General features: G+C 34.5%; 2 long non-coding RNA genes and 2 other non-coding genes across 5 annotated transcripts; all 4 read left to right on the top strand.

Annotated features, from left to right (window-relative positions):
• The first annotated feature begins 4,561 nt into the window (after window positions 1-4,561).
• On the top strand, window positions 4,562-6,232 carry LOC111911476 (uncharacterized). The gene is made up of 2 exons (XR_002856870.3): window positions 4,562-5,791; window positions 5,877-6,232. It is a non-coding gene; the product is annotated as an uncharacterized LOC111911476 (long non-coding RNA).
• Window positions 5,634-5,736, top strand: LOC111911503 (U6 spliceosomal RNA). The gene has a single exon (XR_002856879.1). It is a non-coding gene; the product is annotated as a U6 spliceosomal RNA (small nuclear RNA).
• Window positions 6,233-10,429: 4,197 nt separating the features above from the next.
• On the top strand, window positions 10,430-13,027 carry LOC111911477 (uncharacterized). Of its 2 annotated transcripts, none has more exons than XR_006185255.2 (3): window positions 10,430-10,869; window positions 12,185-12,294; window positions 12,370-13,027. It is a non-coding gene; the product is annotated as an uncharacterized LOC111911477 (long non-coding RNA). The 2 variants fall into 2 exon arrangements; XR_002856872.3 differs by having other exon boundaries at window positions 10,433-10,869; window positions 12,185-12,269.
• LOC111911498 (U6 spliceosomal RNA) lies at window positions 10,622-10,724 on the top strand. Its single transcript, XR_002856874.1, has one exon. It is a non-coding gene; the product is annotated as a U6 spliceosomal RNA (small nuclear RNA).
• Window positions 13,028-17,133: the final 4,106 nt, after the last annotated feature.

Raw genomic sequence — 17,133 nt, 5'->3', positions numbered from 1 at the left:
ACATTTGCACAGGAAAAGAATCGGAGATCTGCAGGCTTGAGCAACGAAGAAGGAGGAAGAAGGAAGAATGAACGACATCTTTTGGAAACATGGGATATTTCTCTCTTTAATTTCTTCAAATTTAAATAAGGGCATAACTGTCCTTTTACTATAAAAATCTGTGAGGGGATAAAAAAAAGTCGTGGAAGAATCACTTCCCATAAAGTAAATGTATAAATTGATAAATTAGTGAGACTTGGCGGAATGGATTCGCTAAAGCTGCTCACCATCGGTCACTACGCATTTGCATGGCCGGCCCAAAGGTAGGGCAAGCTGGGCCGTCGCCCAGGGCAACAAAATAATAAGGGGCATGAGATTGTGTCAAGCTCTTATGGGTATATCTTATTTGGCCCAAAATTTTGATCCACAAGGTAAGGACGACACTGAAGGGATGGTGAAACGTGAAAGTAATCGGCATAATTTTTTTTGGCTAAAAACACATACGCCTTACCGAAGAAGACGAAGAGACTGTTTTGTTATTAGCAAAGAACTGAAGACGAAGAAGCAAGAAACGAAGCAGAGTAAGGAGAAATTAGAAACAATGTCATTTTGAAAAGGAGAAGGTTTGTGAAGCCTCTTGCTCCATTCTTGTACTATTGAAGGGTGTTTGACTCTCAATTTTACTTTAATTTGTTGTCGATGTGATTATGGGTCTCTTATTCATTATCCATTGTTATAGTAGAGTAGTTACTTTTATTTCAATATTATTGTAACACCGTAAAATTTAAAACAATTTTTCACATTTCCAAAACACATTTTTCATTAACAATTATTAATAAAATCTCATTGTATCATATCTCTGTTCCACAAAACATTTCCCAATATCGAAATACATAAAACTTCATGCGTGTGTACGAATCATGCTGGCGCCTTCCCGCGCTCCTCACTAGTACCTGAAACACATAACACAAAACACAGTAAGCACGAAGCTTAGTGAGTTCCCCAAAATACCACTCTAACACATATTAGCCACTCAAGGCTATAACTCTATTGACCCTCTGGTCAGTGCGTCTCAGTGGGACCTTCCAGTCCCAACTCTCTGTGGGCCCTCTAGCCCTAACTCTATGGACCCACTGGTCCTATCTCTAGAAACTCTGAATCATGCATATCACATATCACAATAACACGTAACTAGAATAAAAATACACTGGCACATAACTCAACAGTACACTAGGACTTAACTATGTTACCACTCTAGGTAAAGTATAGTGAGAAGACTCAACTCAGATGTCTCGGTAAATCTCTGACTCGGTAAAAATATGGTCTAGTCTTCGCCTAATCACATAAGTAAAAACCCTCATAAATATAACTCTCGAGACTAGACTCAACCCTCTCTTGGCACCCTCCTAAGGTTAAAAGACCATTTTACCCCTCTCTTGACACAAAGACCCCATTGTTGACCAAACCCTCAAAGTCAACAAAGTCAACGGTCAAACTTGACCCGACTCGCCGAGTGCATTTGGGCGACTCAGCGAGTATGCGCGTGTCCGCTAGCCCTCTACTCTCGCATGTCACCCTAAGCTCATATTACCCAATGTCACCCTATAAAAATCAGGGAGATAAGGTTTCTGGACCTCTTTGGATCCAGATCCAAAGCCTCAACACAAGAAGGGACCAATTGCACCATCATTCACACTCTAAATGGGCTAGAAACCCTAACTCTAAAGGATTAACACCCAAAACTGAAGAAGGATCGAATATATACCTCAATATGAAGTTCTTAGGCTCTGAAATCCACAGAATAGCACCCTCTTCAGCTCCCTCTTGCCTTGGTCACCTTCTTCTTGCAAAAACACCCATACAAGGATCAAAAATGGCCTTTCCTTCCTCACAAATGCTCTAGATTGCTTAGGGTTTCACTCAGGGGTCTGGTAGACGCAATTGGTGGCTATAAGCCCCTTTAAATAGGTCTCAAACCCTGGGGATCAGGGTTTCATTAAACAGCGCGGACTCGCCGAGTCCACTAGTCGACTCGCCGAGTCCGGTCATTAAACCGGATAGAATTCGCGATCCTACTCGGCGAGTCTAATCGTCAACTCGCCGAGTCCCTCCAAAATCTCCAATATAAATGAATAATTAATGTACCTAGAAATCTGGATGTTACAGTTATGTTTGCTTGTTGTTCGTTTTGTAGTTGTAGATCTTTTATTTTGTTGTCCAAAACATGAAATGAGGATTGGAATATGTGATTACTGATTCGGAAGGTATTCTTCTATTCCTTGTTGATTTTCTTGTTAATTCTTCTTTTTGTATGAAAATTTTCTTTTTAGTTAATTGGATTAATACTGCTACTTCTATTTTTTTCTTCATATTTTTTGCTTTCCTCAACATTGGCTGCTGGAGTGGTGTGACTCGTCCTAATGCTGAATAAAAAACGGATAATATTTGATATTATGGTGCTGCTATATCCTCACTTTAGAACTTATATCACTGTTTTTGTATTGTTTTTTTTATGGTTTAGAAAAAACCAAGGGCATATTAGGTTATGTTACATCAGCCAAAGAATGATCATGAAAGTTAGTCTTTTGATTTTTTGCCTAAAAGAAGGTTTTGTTCTTTTGTATGTATCGTATCTAAATGAAAATATTACTTGTTATGTTCTATAGTTTCTTTTGTTAAAGTTAGGTTAAAGTTGGAAAATGGTGCTAATGGCGTTCATAGGAATTATTATATTGATATTTTCTTTTTCTATGAGCACATATCGTTGTATTCTCCCTTAAATCTTGATTTGACTGATTTCAACAACTTGGAGCTTAATTTGCTTTACAAAAAGATATTTTTTTTTATTCCAAAAGCAACTTGGATAATTAATTGTAGGAATTTTTAGTTTTCATTATGAATGTATTATAACCTTTGTGAGTTGATTAATTTTTGAATTGTTCTTTGTATATGTTTGTTTTCTACAATAAGCACTCATTGGAGATGGGTGGCACTGAATTACCAGTTGTTCAAATAGCTACTCTTTATATGCTTGATATTTTTGCCGAAGCAAACCAAGATAAGGGTCTAATATTTATTTTTTCCATAGTTCCATTCTTTATTCATCTTATTAGTTGCTTTTTTTTTTTTTGCTTCGGAACTGTATTGTACATGTTCTATTTTTCATTGTACGATACAAACACGGGGCGTTAATAATTTTGTCGCCCTAGGCATTGAAAACCTATGGACCGGCCCTGCGCATTTGGAACACCGCTGCCTGACGTTCGCTAGGGGGCTTGCTATGGTTTCCTTGTTTCAGACGTAACGAAATGAGAGATAATGTTTGTTTGGCTTGTAATTGGATGAAGGCGAATTGACAGGATCATTGACCGCCATTTAATTCTTTAAACCTATTTTCTTCATTTAAAAAAAAAATGTTAGGAGTGCTACCACTCAAAATTAAGTGCTAAAAAAGAAAAATGACATGAAACTCAAAATATGACAAGTTGCTAAAAATGTTACCACCCTAGGTTGATAGTATAAGTTCTTTTATGTATTTTGGGCATATTTTGACCCGTTTGACCAATTTCATTTTCAGCCAACTTTTTCATTTTGACATGTTGGTTATGTAATTTTGAGTCTCGTTTGTTGGACTAGCTTTCTAGGTTTATATTTGACGAGGATGACAACATTTTCTTGGATGCAACAAAGATTGCAACTTTTGTTGTGTATGAAGGACACTTTGATCAAGATTTTGACAATTCCAAATGTGGTGGAAAAGAGCATTACGAAGAACTGAATCCAAAACCTGAATAGGATGGTCCCAAATCGAATATGAAATAACCCGTTTAAAATGGTTGGTTATTTTGCTAATTTACCAAAAAATAAGTTATTTTTATTAACAATATTTTAATTTCTGACTAGTTTAAATATTATCCTCACTTTTTATTAGGGTGAACATGGTGCATTTTAGAGTGGTTTCTGACCAAACCGAATCGAATAACACACATACCAGTTTTTGATATTCAAAACCAAAACCACATTAAACCGATCGGTTGTGTTTTTTTTTTTTTTTTTGGTTTTAGTTAACACGGTTCGATTTTTTAAACCCCGTCCGCAACAATAAAATTTTATATTAAAAAAAGAAGTTTCGGCCTCCCAAATTAATATCTAATCAAACTCCAACTATTAAAGTTTGTATGTCGATTTTCATATTTTATAGATAAAGAGAATACTTGTATATCCATCAATCAATGTGAGATTAGATGTAATATAACGTGGAAGTTTACAATTTGATCAATATATTTATAATTAGAGAGGAAGAAGGAATTTTACCAACTAGCCGATGTGGGATGAGTAAATCACAACAACTAAAAATCAAAAAAAATAAGTTTAAGGAATTTGAACCCTAAACCTCAAATTCATGTGTGCACCATATTAGCCAACTCAACGTGCTACCAATTGTTATAAAATTACATAGGTTTGTATATGATATATGTAAATAAAATATATTTATATATACAAATCAGTGTAGTTCGGGTTTTTTGCGTTTTTTTTTATTTCTAAAACCGAAACTAAACTAAACATTTCGTTTTCTAAAAAAGTAGAAACCAAACCATTAGTTTTATCTTCGTTTTTGTTTTTTTTTTTTTTTTTTTTTACAGTTTTCTATTTGCGATTTTGTTTTTCCGGCCAACTTTTTATAATGCGGTATCTAATATAATTATAACCAGAGAAGGTTCCCCCGCGTTGTGGGGGTTAGAAGCCTTCAATATTTATGGTATGTATAACCGAAATGTATTTTTGGGGTACCATAGAGGCGAGTGAGGTACCTGGAACAAACGACATCATCTCATCTGAAATTAACCAAACATAAAATGGGTATTGAATTGATTTTAAGGAAGGAGAAGAGAGAAGCACCTGGTAACGTATGCAGGACTAAATTCAAATATCATCTGAACCAACCAAATTACGGTTCAATTTGTCTAATGTCATAATTAAATTCAAATAATTAAATCGGCTAAAATAGTCGTCAGTTTAGTCGGCTGCGATATGGCCGAAATCGAAGAAGGCTATTGTCGATCAATCTCAGAAGTCGTTGGGGGTGTCATGAGCAAGAAATGATGAAAACTGAAAGAGTCGGTGTAAGGGATAGGAAAAAAGGAGTGAGAAACACATCTAATTGGGAGCAGGGGAGGTGGAAGAGGGGACATAACACATGTGCAGGACACTAATTCAGGCATTGACCACAGAGTAAAATAAAAACCAATGACAAAATATTAACCGGGATGTAAAAATAATTTGACCAAGGGTTAAAGTTAACAAAACACACAAACATAAAAGTCAAGAGGCTAAAGTGAAAAATGGGCTACTTTTACTGTTCATAAAGGGGGTTTAAAATTTATATGTATATATAATTTATGGAAGAAAAAAAAAACACGATTCACTCCTTTCTATCTATACTAGTCTGGTACTGTGGTTGGTTTGGTGCCTATACCGATAGGGTTTCACCATCTTCACTCTGAAGTGGTAAAACCAAAAGAATGCAGTGAAAATTAGGGTTTACAACTAAATAGTTAGATTGTCGTCTGATTGAAACAATGGCATAGCTTCCCACATCGGTGGCTGGAACTTAAGCTTTTGATTTTATAGTGCTTCGCCTTCGATTATAGTTCGTCCCTTCGGGGACATCCGATAAAATTGGAACGATACAGAGAAGATTAGCATGGCCCCTGCGCAAGGATGACACGCACAAATCGAGAAATGGTCCAAATTTTTTTTTGCCCTAATTCGATCGATTGCTGCATCTCTTTTTCAGATTCGGTCCAGAAAGGTACCGCTATCAGATCCTCTTAGATGGAATATCATTTTTTCGCTTATCTCGCTAAAAAAACTTATTGATTTCTTGTTATTTGAAGCAATTTCTGATGCTTATATGGGATTCACAAAACAAACGCTATGATCATTGCTAATGATTATAATGGAATATGCTAAGCTCCTTGTCTGAATAGTCTGGTAGAATCAGTTAATAATCAGGCATCGACTTTATTATACAACTGTCTTTTTTAGAGGTGGATATGAGGGGTTTTCTATTTCTGTTTGATGTAGTTATTGTCTTCAATAGCTTCTGTTGGTTTCCTTTGTTCTTAATTGGAATTGGTGCAACTTCTGGGTGTATCATGTGTGTTTGATAGCAATTAACAATCACAAACTGTCTAAAGTTGTATACTTTAACATACTTTACTGGTTTTCGTTGGCATTTCAACAAGTATAATGGTTAGTTTGGAATAAAGCCACAAATCTGATATGATTGGTTAGACACATGATTCAGTCCTTAATGATTCAGTGTTAGACACATGATTCAGTCCTTAATAAACTTCCATGTGGTTGGAAGTTTATTAGAGTTCTTTTTTGTCTTCAGGCTTGGACATTAGTAACTGAAATTATGATGTCATATTCATAGCAACAACAACATGGAAATATGGGAAATTCATTAGTCCTGAATGGCTGATAGCATCAATTGATGAGTAAGGCATGCATGATATTTCTGACTAGTCCCTGTTAAGCTGTTAACTTTTCATGATACTTAAGGAACTTCCTTAAGTATCAGTTGTTCAATGCACATGTTATCTCACTTTCATGTCTATCATCACAATATTGTAATTTCAGTTTTTTATTAAAACATTCCACTTTAAAATATCTCATCACTTGTAACATTGTACTTTCAAAATTCTCTTATTAGGACATTGCATTTAAGTTCGTGGGTGATTTTTAATTATAATATAAGTATTATTTTATGGCATATTACATTTATCACATAACTTATCTGTTGTATTTTACCAAACAATAATTACTGTTAAAGATAGCTTATAGACAAAGTGTTTTTAAATAAGAGTAGGAGATTTAACAACTGAATTAAGTGAAAGATGCCGAACTACAAACAAAAGTCTACAATAGTCTAAAATACTTCAAATAAATAATTTCTAAATATTACTAACATGGTGATGATCACAAATATAGGTTTGTGTATGCTTTTGAATGACACAACTTCTTTTCGGATGCAATGGCCACAATATGCAGATTTACAAATATAGGGCTTTCATTTTTTCAATGTTATAAGTATGTCCTTCAATCTATATATCTAACTATGTATGTGATTAGATTGATTGCAATCATTTTTATGTTCTTTTCACACAGTAGGCTACAAGGAAGATGGGTGTTTATTAGAAAGGATTTAAAGGAAGCCAAATGGTTTTCCTCTTTGTTTACAAAATAAGACTCTCATTCATTCATTATTTTAATGGGTTAATAATGGTTTGTAATGACTAATTATGTTGATTGATCATTTCTTGTGCTTAATGTTTCATCTAGACATTCATTTGGAGGTGCTATAATTTGTTTAAGGCCATTTGTAAGAAATACCAATGTGCATCCATTGATGTGTTATTACTGCATCCTATTTGAAGGCCCTGAGTTTATAACTAAAAGTCTTGCTTTTTTTTTTTCCTAATTTTTTAATATTTGTTGCAATTACTGTTTTCACAACATTTTCTGTTGAAGAATGTACACCAGACGAAATGTTGTTTTTCCTTCTTTGGTTGCTATTCAAGATTGGATGGTATAATGGTCTATAAAGGTTATTTCCGGTTCATGAGTTCTGTGTTGGGAATTGAGATACTCTACGGTGGTTGTTGTCTTTTAGTGTTGTTTCATGCTCCTTAGTTAATATTATGTTAGACGTCAGTTATATCAAGATCCATTTAATATTGCTTTTATGAACCTAACAGAAAGCATGCTCTGCTATTTCCGTTTTAGTTGATTCTACTAATAATTTCAAAACTTAAATTCGAAACGAACTAGCGCAATTAGTGCTAATGATGGAGGGGTAATTTTGTCATTAGCTTTATCTTTTGTTTACATGGTTTTGAGTAATTAGAATCAATACATTAAGCCTATTGATTGAATTTGTGCTATTTCGTTGTGTTTGCAATGTGGATTTAAAAATATAACTATATATTGAAAATTCACAAAAAAAAAAAAAAACAAAATTATGAAATTGCAAAATGCACTAGAACCCTCCCGAGTATGGGTCACATCACAAACAATTGTTGACCAACAACGACATATTGTGGACAAAAAAAAATTGACTTTCGGCTTGGTTAACAGAAAAAACGCCTTTCGATTTCGGTAATAGCTATAATTTATTACTTGCATTCACATAAAAGTCATTTGCTAATAAACCAGATAATAGTTATTTATTGAGAAAATTAAATAAGTGAAATTCTTTTGTTAAAAGAAAGGATGGGATTTTCTTTTTGATAAAATAAATAATATAGCGACTTTTCTTTTGTACCGTTAACAATTAAATAGAAAATAGGGGTAATGACTTGAAAGGGTAACGAACTTTTGACTTTTTTCACATTTAGTCACTAAACTTTTTTTCGTTATCTATTTGCTATTGAACTATTGAAACTGTTCATATTTTACCCTTATGACCGGCTGTTACCGGTCATAAGGGTAAAATGTGAACAGTTTCAATAGTTTAGTGGCAAATAGATAACGAAAAAAAGTTTAGTGACAAAATATGAACAAAATCGAAAGTTCGTTTCCCTCTAAAAAGTTCAATGATTAAATGTGAACAAACTTCCTCTTGTATTATGTTTTAGCAAATTATTTATTTTTGTTAAATTGTAGCAACATTTGTTGATGAAGAAATCTATGAAATAAAAAAAAAAAAAAAACCCTGAAAATATATTTAAAAAGAAAAACAAAAAACCAAAACCGAAATAAAAAACCAATGGTTTGACATTTTCCAAAATAAAAAATCAAAATTTTCAATATGATTTTTGTTTTACAAAAAAATGAACCATTTTCACTAATGTGAATTATGACCATTGGTTTGGCATGCGAAATTTGTGACATCCCATGAATACGTAGTTACAACATCGTCTGAACTCGTAATTCATAGTAAGGGGTTAGAGTATCATTGCATGAATACGTAGTTACAACATCGTCTGAACTCGTAATTCATCACCTACAAGTTATGGGCATGCTGGTGTTTCCATTGGGTTGTCTAGAATAGTTCGTGGTCGCCGTCTATACTCTGGTAGATGACTACATCGCCACATTGCCGGTTAAGGTTATGGTATCTCCTTTCATCCTACATCACCTATTCATCATCATCTATTTACCTAATCATCATCACCTTTCTATCATCATTTTATTTCATCACACCAACTATTTCATTTACCCATGTTTCATCCGCAACATATTTGTAGATATAAAATAAATATACCGTTTTAAATCTTTTAAAACATGTATAAAATCATTCATCCAGCATAGACAACAAGTATTCAAATACTATGCACACATAACACGTAATTTATATAAAATACTTCATATCTATGTGTAAGATGAATGTAACTACATATACCATAAAAATCCCATAAATGCTTCCTAACTTCAAACCCCAAGGTTTACTCTACTAAAGCTTCATATTCTTGGCTCTCTGGACCTAGAAGGGTCCAGATCTATAACACAAACTTGCAAGAGGGGTTTGAGGCATTCAAAACCCCGAAGATGAAGTGATTCATGCCCTAACCCCAAAATGGAATCTACACAATAGGGAAGGAAAGGGGTTCATTTTTATACCTCAGAATAAAGCTCCTTGCTTGAATAAATCAGAACAATAACCTTCCTTGGTCCCTTTTGCTGGAGCTCTTCTCCTTTCTTGCAAAATCACACCAAGAAGCTCAAGATAGCTCTTCTTCTCACTCTACACACTCAAGCTCGCTAGGGTTCTCACTTATGGGAAAGGTAGTCGCAATTGAAGGCCATAAGTGCCTTTAAATATGGCTCGGGCCCAAAGATTTAGGGTTTCTGCCAACAGTGCGGACTCGTCGAGTCCATTCATTAATCCGAGTCATCAGTCGCGACCTTACTCGACGAGTTGAGGCGTCAACTCGTTGAGTCTCTCTTCTTAACTCAAAAGAAAAATACTTAAATTATGATGCCTGGAAATCCGGATGTTACATTTTGTTTTTTTATTTCATAGATTTCTTAATCAACAAATGTTGCTACAATTAAACAAAAATAAATAATTTGCTAAAACATAATACAATAGGAAGTTTATTCACATTTAGTCATTGAACTTTTAAGAGGGAAACGAACTTTCGATTTTGTTCACATTTAGTCACTAAACTTTTTTTCGTTATCTATTTGCCACTAAACTATTGAAACTGTTTATATTTTACCCTTATGACCGGTAACAGCCGGTCATAAAGGTAAAATATGAACAATTTCAATAGTTCAATGGCAAATAGATAACGAAAAAAAATTTAGTGACTAAATATGAAAAAAGTCGAAAGTTCGTTACCCTTTCAAGTCATTATCCCTAGAAAATAAACAGCACCCATCTTGATTTTTTTAGTAATTCACCTTGTGACTTGCTATTTTGCTGTGTATGTTGACTTTGATGGGTTCCAGTATTGTTGACTTTGAGGTAAAACGAAGAAGAAAGTAAAAATTAGGGTTTTCCATCCTGATCGATTTCTAACTTTTCTCTTTTGATTCGTGGTGAAAATGCTGCAATTCATGGCTTCCCACATCGGTGGCTATTGAAAGCCGTTTATGTTTTATATAGTCTTGCCTCGCATCATACATCGTCCCTTCGGGGACATCCGATAAAATTGGAACGATACAGAGAAGATTAGCATGGCCCCTGCGCAAGGATGACACGCACAAATCGAGAAATGGTCCAAATTTTTTTTTTTTTGCCCTAATTCGCTCGATCGATTGCTGCAGATTCAGCGGCGTATGTCCGAATTTTTTTTTGCCCCAATTTGCTAGATCGATTCCTGCAGATTGGGCGGCGTATTTCACTAGTTTTTTTAATTCAATAGCTCCAGAAAGGTACGCTATCTGATCCTCTTAGATTTAATCCCTTTTTTACCTTATCTCGCTAAACAGATTATTGATTTCTTGTTATTTGCTGCGTTTTATGATGCTTATATGGATTCACATGACAAACGCTATGATCCATTGCTAATGAATGTAGATGGAATGTGTTAAGTTCCTTGTATAAATAGTCTGGTGGAATCAGTTCATAATCAGACATCAAGTATTCAAGTCTATTATACAACTTTGATCTTTAGAGGTCGCTGTAGACTGTTGTGTCCTTGAAGCTTCTGTTGGTTTCCTTTCTTCTTAATTTGAATTGTTGCAAGTTCTGGATGTATCATGTGTGTTTAATAACAATTAACAATCACAAACTTGGAAAAACTCTCTCAAAACCTTTGAAAATTGAAATTATTTCAAATTTTATAGAAAATAATAATTTGAAAACTTTCTTTTCAATTAAGTTTTAGGTTGATTTTTTTAGGGTTGAGGTATACTAAATGTTTGATTACAAATTTGTTTTTCTTTTAGTTTTAACCATTGTAAATTATTATCTTACAACCATTTTTTTCATTACCTCAACCATATCTCTTGTGTATAACTACAAATTTTAGATTATCAAATTTTCTCTTATTAGGACTTTATACTTGATAAAATCTACCCAATTATAGCAATGAAACTCGCCTTGTATCTAGAGGACATTGCTATAATTAAGTAGAAGTTGCAAAGCTAAATATTATGATAAGAAAAGCTCAAAGTAAGTTGCAATATAATAAACAAATAAATGAATCGTATGTTGTTGTTTCTTGCATTTAACCCAATATTTGTTGTTTTACATCTTTCTAAATAAATCCTACTCTTTCTTACATGATCAGATGATTAAAACCGACAACTTTTTACATTGCAAAAGCTAATGCCTTTCACTGTGTTTATTTTTAAATTTTGTTGTTGGCTTGTTGCTTGTTTGATGTTCCTGGGTCCCAATTGATTGATTCTTGGTCTCTGTCTTAATGAAACTTCTCTATTATGAGCGTTCATAAAAACCATGGATAATCATGGATAACCTGTTTAATGGTTTATCAAACTGTTCAAAAAGTACAATGGTCTAATCATTGTATATATAGGTGTATCTTTTTTACTTAAATGGTAAACCTAACCTCCTCGGATAGAAGAGGGAGACTCTAATTGGTTGACTGTTTGTTTGACCTGTATTTGTGTTGGTAATAAGTCTTACTACTAGGGGTACTTTGGCCTATTCAAACATGTTATTTTTAGCAGTATGCATTGTGTAAATATCTAATTTCATAGATAATATCTTGAATTTAAGCAGCTTTTTCTTCGATGATTGATGGAAATAATGAAGAGATGTCTACATCCGAGTTGTATGGAGGCGCTCGAATACATTATATTTTCCGGTTAATATTCGTTAAAAGTTTAGAGGTCTTTTTAGTATTTACACAATAACCAGGCTTAAAATAATGCAAAACTAATTGTAATATGTTTCTTATGTTGCAGGAGACTGATCCATGGAAAGGTGGTAAATCGGGCTGTCGTTATGTGTTTTTGCTTAACACAATACGATACAAATTATTTTTTGTTAACCCGGACACGACGTGATAGCGTGTTGTTTTTCATTAACACGAATACGACTCAAAAAAAAAAAAAAACACGATAATACGACAAAAATAACAAAAACTGACTATTTGCATAATCTCATACATAAGTTCTTGTAAAAAAGTTTATTTAAACACGACAAAAAATAACATAAAACAACATAGTTAACTGCTAAATACACGTCTTTTGAACACGAACACAAAGTTTTGTGCTATTATCGTTTAAATTTTGAACATGAATACAACACGACATCAGAACCTCAATACAGAATGCAATTGACTCACGAATTGTAATGTTTGTGCCTAATATTTGACCGATGATGACCTTTTTTTTTTCAAATATTGATATCTGTATGGACGATTTTCTTCTTTTTAATTTGTTAATTGATATATAATGGTCTTGTGGTATGTATTTTTTTTCATACGATTTAGTCCAAATTTTGATTTTTTGGATTTGTGGTCCTTTTAAGCTAGTTTCGTTGCGAATTTGGTCGCCCAGTAAAGTAAAATGGTTGTAATACCCAAAATGGTTTTAATACCTTTGAGATATTTATTTTTTATTTTTCTTTCATTTTTTAAATCTAATAGTTATTTATTTATTATAATATTTATTTTAATAATTAAAAAAAGGTCCACCTCTCTCTCTCTCTCTCTCTCTCTCTCTCTCTCTCTCTCTCTCTCTCTCTCTCTCATATTGGAAAACCCAAGCAGAAAACAGAGGTTGCTACCCTTCGTTCAGCCATGTTTCCTTCTTTTTTCTCGATGACAAGCAAGCCAAACATCCCCTGATACTTGTTGCTGCCTCCCTTCTTCTGCAGTTTTAATCAAAAAAACCTCCACCGGAGGTGGAATTTTTTCGCGGTCAAGAGGGCAACATCCCCTTAACTGCAGAAGTCAATAGCAGCCTTTGTTGCTTCGTTCTTCTCCTTTATCCATAATTCCATGTGCCTCCTCCCGGTTTATATCGTTGAGCATTCCTCTAGCCCTATCCTTTTCGCCGGAAAGAACCCCTCCACGACCACAGTAGCGTCTTTGACATTAGCATCTTCGGCAACATTAGACCCAGCACCAGTATCGTGGCTGTTTCCCCCTTAGTTGTTTCTGACATATTTCATGTAGTCCACTTCAAAATCTTCAAGCCACCTAGTGATGGCCGTGAAAATGGTGTTGATATCGATCTCCATACCAAATGGGTCTGAAGGTGATAAGTCGATTATGTATGTAGCAACTGGATCTGGCGAGCCACCAAAACGATCATGGATTTCTGGCTTAACGAAGCTTTCTCTACTTTTGTCTGACATGCCTTCCACGACATACTTATTCATGATCCTTGAAGGTGAAATCAGATTGTCTTCGGATGTATGAGCAGGAAAAACTAGCCATTGAGAATAGTTCAGAGCCATTTCAATGAAAACCTCATATTCAGCTACATCGCCAAATCAAAATAAACACATGAATATTTCATGATCATTTTTTTCTTCTATAGATTTTTTTTGTTTTTTTTATTTGTTTCGATGATTATCGACTATCTAGATCTAGAAAATACGAACAGATCCCATACAAGAAAAGTCTCAATTTTGGGGGGAAAACTAAAACACAAAACACCCAAAAATCTCATGGAGAAAGAGAGAGAGGTGGACCCTTTTTTTTTAATTATTAAAATAAATAAATAACTATTATATATTTAAAAAAATGAAAGAAAAAAGAAAAATAAATACCCCAAGGTTATTAAAGTCATTTTATGTAACATTTTGTTTCGAGAAGTTTTTTATTTCAGGATTGTAGGCAATAAATGGATCATGTAAAGGTCTTGGGCTCCAAGGGAATATGGTTTAGACCCTATTGGATGTTGATATATTGGTTATATGATCTAAGCCCTCGGGTTGTGTTTTGGATCCAAAGGGTAAAATGGGAAAAGTTATATATTAGGGTTCTTGCATGGATTATGGTTTTTAGTTCGACATATATTAAGCCAAAATTAACTAGATAGAAGTGTGGGGCTTGCCAATACCTTTCTGTTGATACAACCGTCTTTTTTAGAGGTGGAGATGAGGGTTTTTCTATTTCTGTTTGATGTAGTTATTGTCTTCAATAGCTTCTGTTGGTTTCCTTTGTTCTTAATTTGAATTGGTGCAACTTCTAGGTGTTTGATAGCAATTAACAATCACAAACTGTCTAAAGTTGCATACTTTAACATACTTTACTAGTTTTCGTTGGCATTTCAACAAGTATAATGGTTGGTTTGGAATAAAGCCACAAATATGATATGATTGGTTAGATACATGATTCAGTCCTTAATGATAATGATAGTGGTTGGAAGTTTACAAGAGTTCTTTTTTATCTTCAGGCTTGAACATTAGTTACTGAAATTATGATGCCATGTTTATACTTCATAGCAACAACATGGAAATATGAAAAATTCATTAATCCTGAATGGCTGATAGCATCAATTGATGATGAAGGTAAGGTATGGATGATATTTCTGACTAGTCTGTGTTAAGCTGTTAACTTTTCATGATACTTAAGGAACTTCCTTAAGTACCAGTTGTTCAATACACATGTTATCTCACTTTCAATGATATAACTATGCCCTTCAATCTATATCTAACTATGTATGTGAGTAGATTGATTGCAACCATTTTCATGTTCTTTTCATCCAATACCCTCTAGCAAGTTAAGCTGGATCCGCTAACAAGTTAAGTATGAATGCAGGTGAAATAGGAATGATTTGGGGTTGGGATTTTCTTTGAGAAGTTGACTTGTTCAAAAAGTTAGAGAAGGATAAATGGTTGTTGTCTCTTAGTGTTGTTTCATGCTCCTTAGTTAATATTATGTTAGACGTCAGTTATATATATCAAGATCCATTTAATATTGCTTTTATGAACCTAACAGAAAGCATGCTCTGTTATTTCCGTTTTAGTTGATTCTACTAATAATTTCATGACTTGAACTCGAAACTTAACTAACGCAGTTAGTGCTAATGATGGAGATGTAATTTTGTCATTAGTGTTATCTTTTGGACAAAACTGCACAAATGGTCACTGTGATTAGCTGAAAATTGCCACTTTGGTCCAAAAAGGGTTGGACTAGCACCAGAGGTCCAAACTTTTCATTTTGTTGCGATTTTAGTCCAATTTTCTATAAACTTTTTCATAATGACTATTTTGCCTTTATTTTTTTTTCTTTTTAAGTTATTTTATTACTTAAATACTTTTTTTGATTAAAAGAAAAAAAGAAAAAAGAAAATTTGCATTTTCTATTTTATTTTTATAAATTTTTTATAACAAAATAAAAAAAATTAAAAATTAAAAGTCTCTCTCTCTCTCTCTCTCTCTCTCTCTCTCTCTCTCTCTCTCTCTCTCTCTCTCTCTCTCTCTCTCTCTCTCTCTCTCTCTCTCTCTCTCTCTCTCTCTCTCTCTCTCTCTCACAGAACGTCACCACCCTTACTCCCTCACCCAATCTTTACTCTTACCGGAAATCATGAACACCACCGGCAGAAAAGATGAACAACACCGACAGAAAAGATGAACGCCACCAGATTGAAGCTCTAGCAGCGAAACCCTAACCCTAAAAGCTCCAGGCTGTGACACATAAATCGAAGCTAGGGATTGAAGCAACGACAACCTCTGAAAACCCTAGGGTTTTAGGAAATGAGAATGGTGGCATCCTTTGAAGCTGAAGCTCACATGAGGGTCGTTTGATGGTGCCAGGAGGGTCGAGAGACGGCGTGGACGGTGTTAAGGCTTGTGGTTTGTTCATCTTGAAACCGCCATCATCTTCTTTCTTCTTCTGATCCAACCGTTCAACAACACACGAATGAGGAATAAGGACTTCAGTCCTCTGCCTTTGCCCGATCGAGAAGAGGGAACCGATTGGAAGCAACAACAAATTGAGGGGGATGTGTGTGGGTGGTGATCCTCCATAGAAAGGGGATGAGAAGGAGGGTTGGGAGTGGGTTTCTCCAGTCCTTGTCTGGGGAAGAAAGAACTTGAACGGAAGCATAAAAGAAACATCAGGGAAACAAAGAAAAGTTGGTCCTATGGTGGTTTATCTATGGTGGTTACACAGTTACGAGGAGGGGTGCCGGCAGAAGGTTATCCCTGAAGCCTTCATTCCTTTTCTGTTGTGATCGGCAGCAAAACATAAAAGATGATGGAGGTCTTCGATACTCTGTTGATCCGAGAAGAAGGAAGCATTAACGGAGGCATCAGTTGGTGGTGAGGGAGGTGTTGATGGTGGCGCTGGCAGCCCCTTGGCTCGCCGGTGGAGTTGTTCTTGATGGTCACCGGAAATACATCCACCTCCGGTGCCGTTTTTACCATAAAAATAAAGAAGAAAATGAAGAAATAAAAGCGTGAGAGAGAGAGAGAGAAATATTTAATTTTATTTTTTATTTTTTATTTAAATCTGAAAATCAGGAAAACAATTAACAAAAAAGAGAAAATCATATTAACAAGGGCAAATCTGTCATTTTGAAACAAAACAAAATAGATTGGGCCAAACAAGCAACAAAATGAAAACTTTGGACCTCTGGTGCTAGTGCAAACTTTTTTGGACAAAGTGGCAAATTTGAGCGAACCACATGGATCATTTGTACAGTTTAGTCTATCTTTTGTTTACATGGTTTTGAGTAATTAGAATCAATACATTAAGCCTTTTGATTGAA

The sequence above is a fragment of the Lactuca sativa genome, chromosome 7 (genome assembly GCF_002870075.4).
Source record: "Lactuca sativa cultivar Salinas chromosome 7, Lsat_Salinas_v11, whole genome shotgun sequence".
Taxonomy (NCBI): Eukaryota; Viridiplantae; Streptophyta; class Magnoliopsida; order Asterales; family Asteraceae; genus Lactuca; species Lactuca sativa.
Note: the sequence above shows the minus strand (reverse complement) of the source record. Positions and strands in the feature narration are given on the sequence as shown.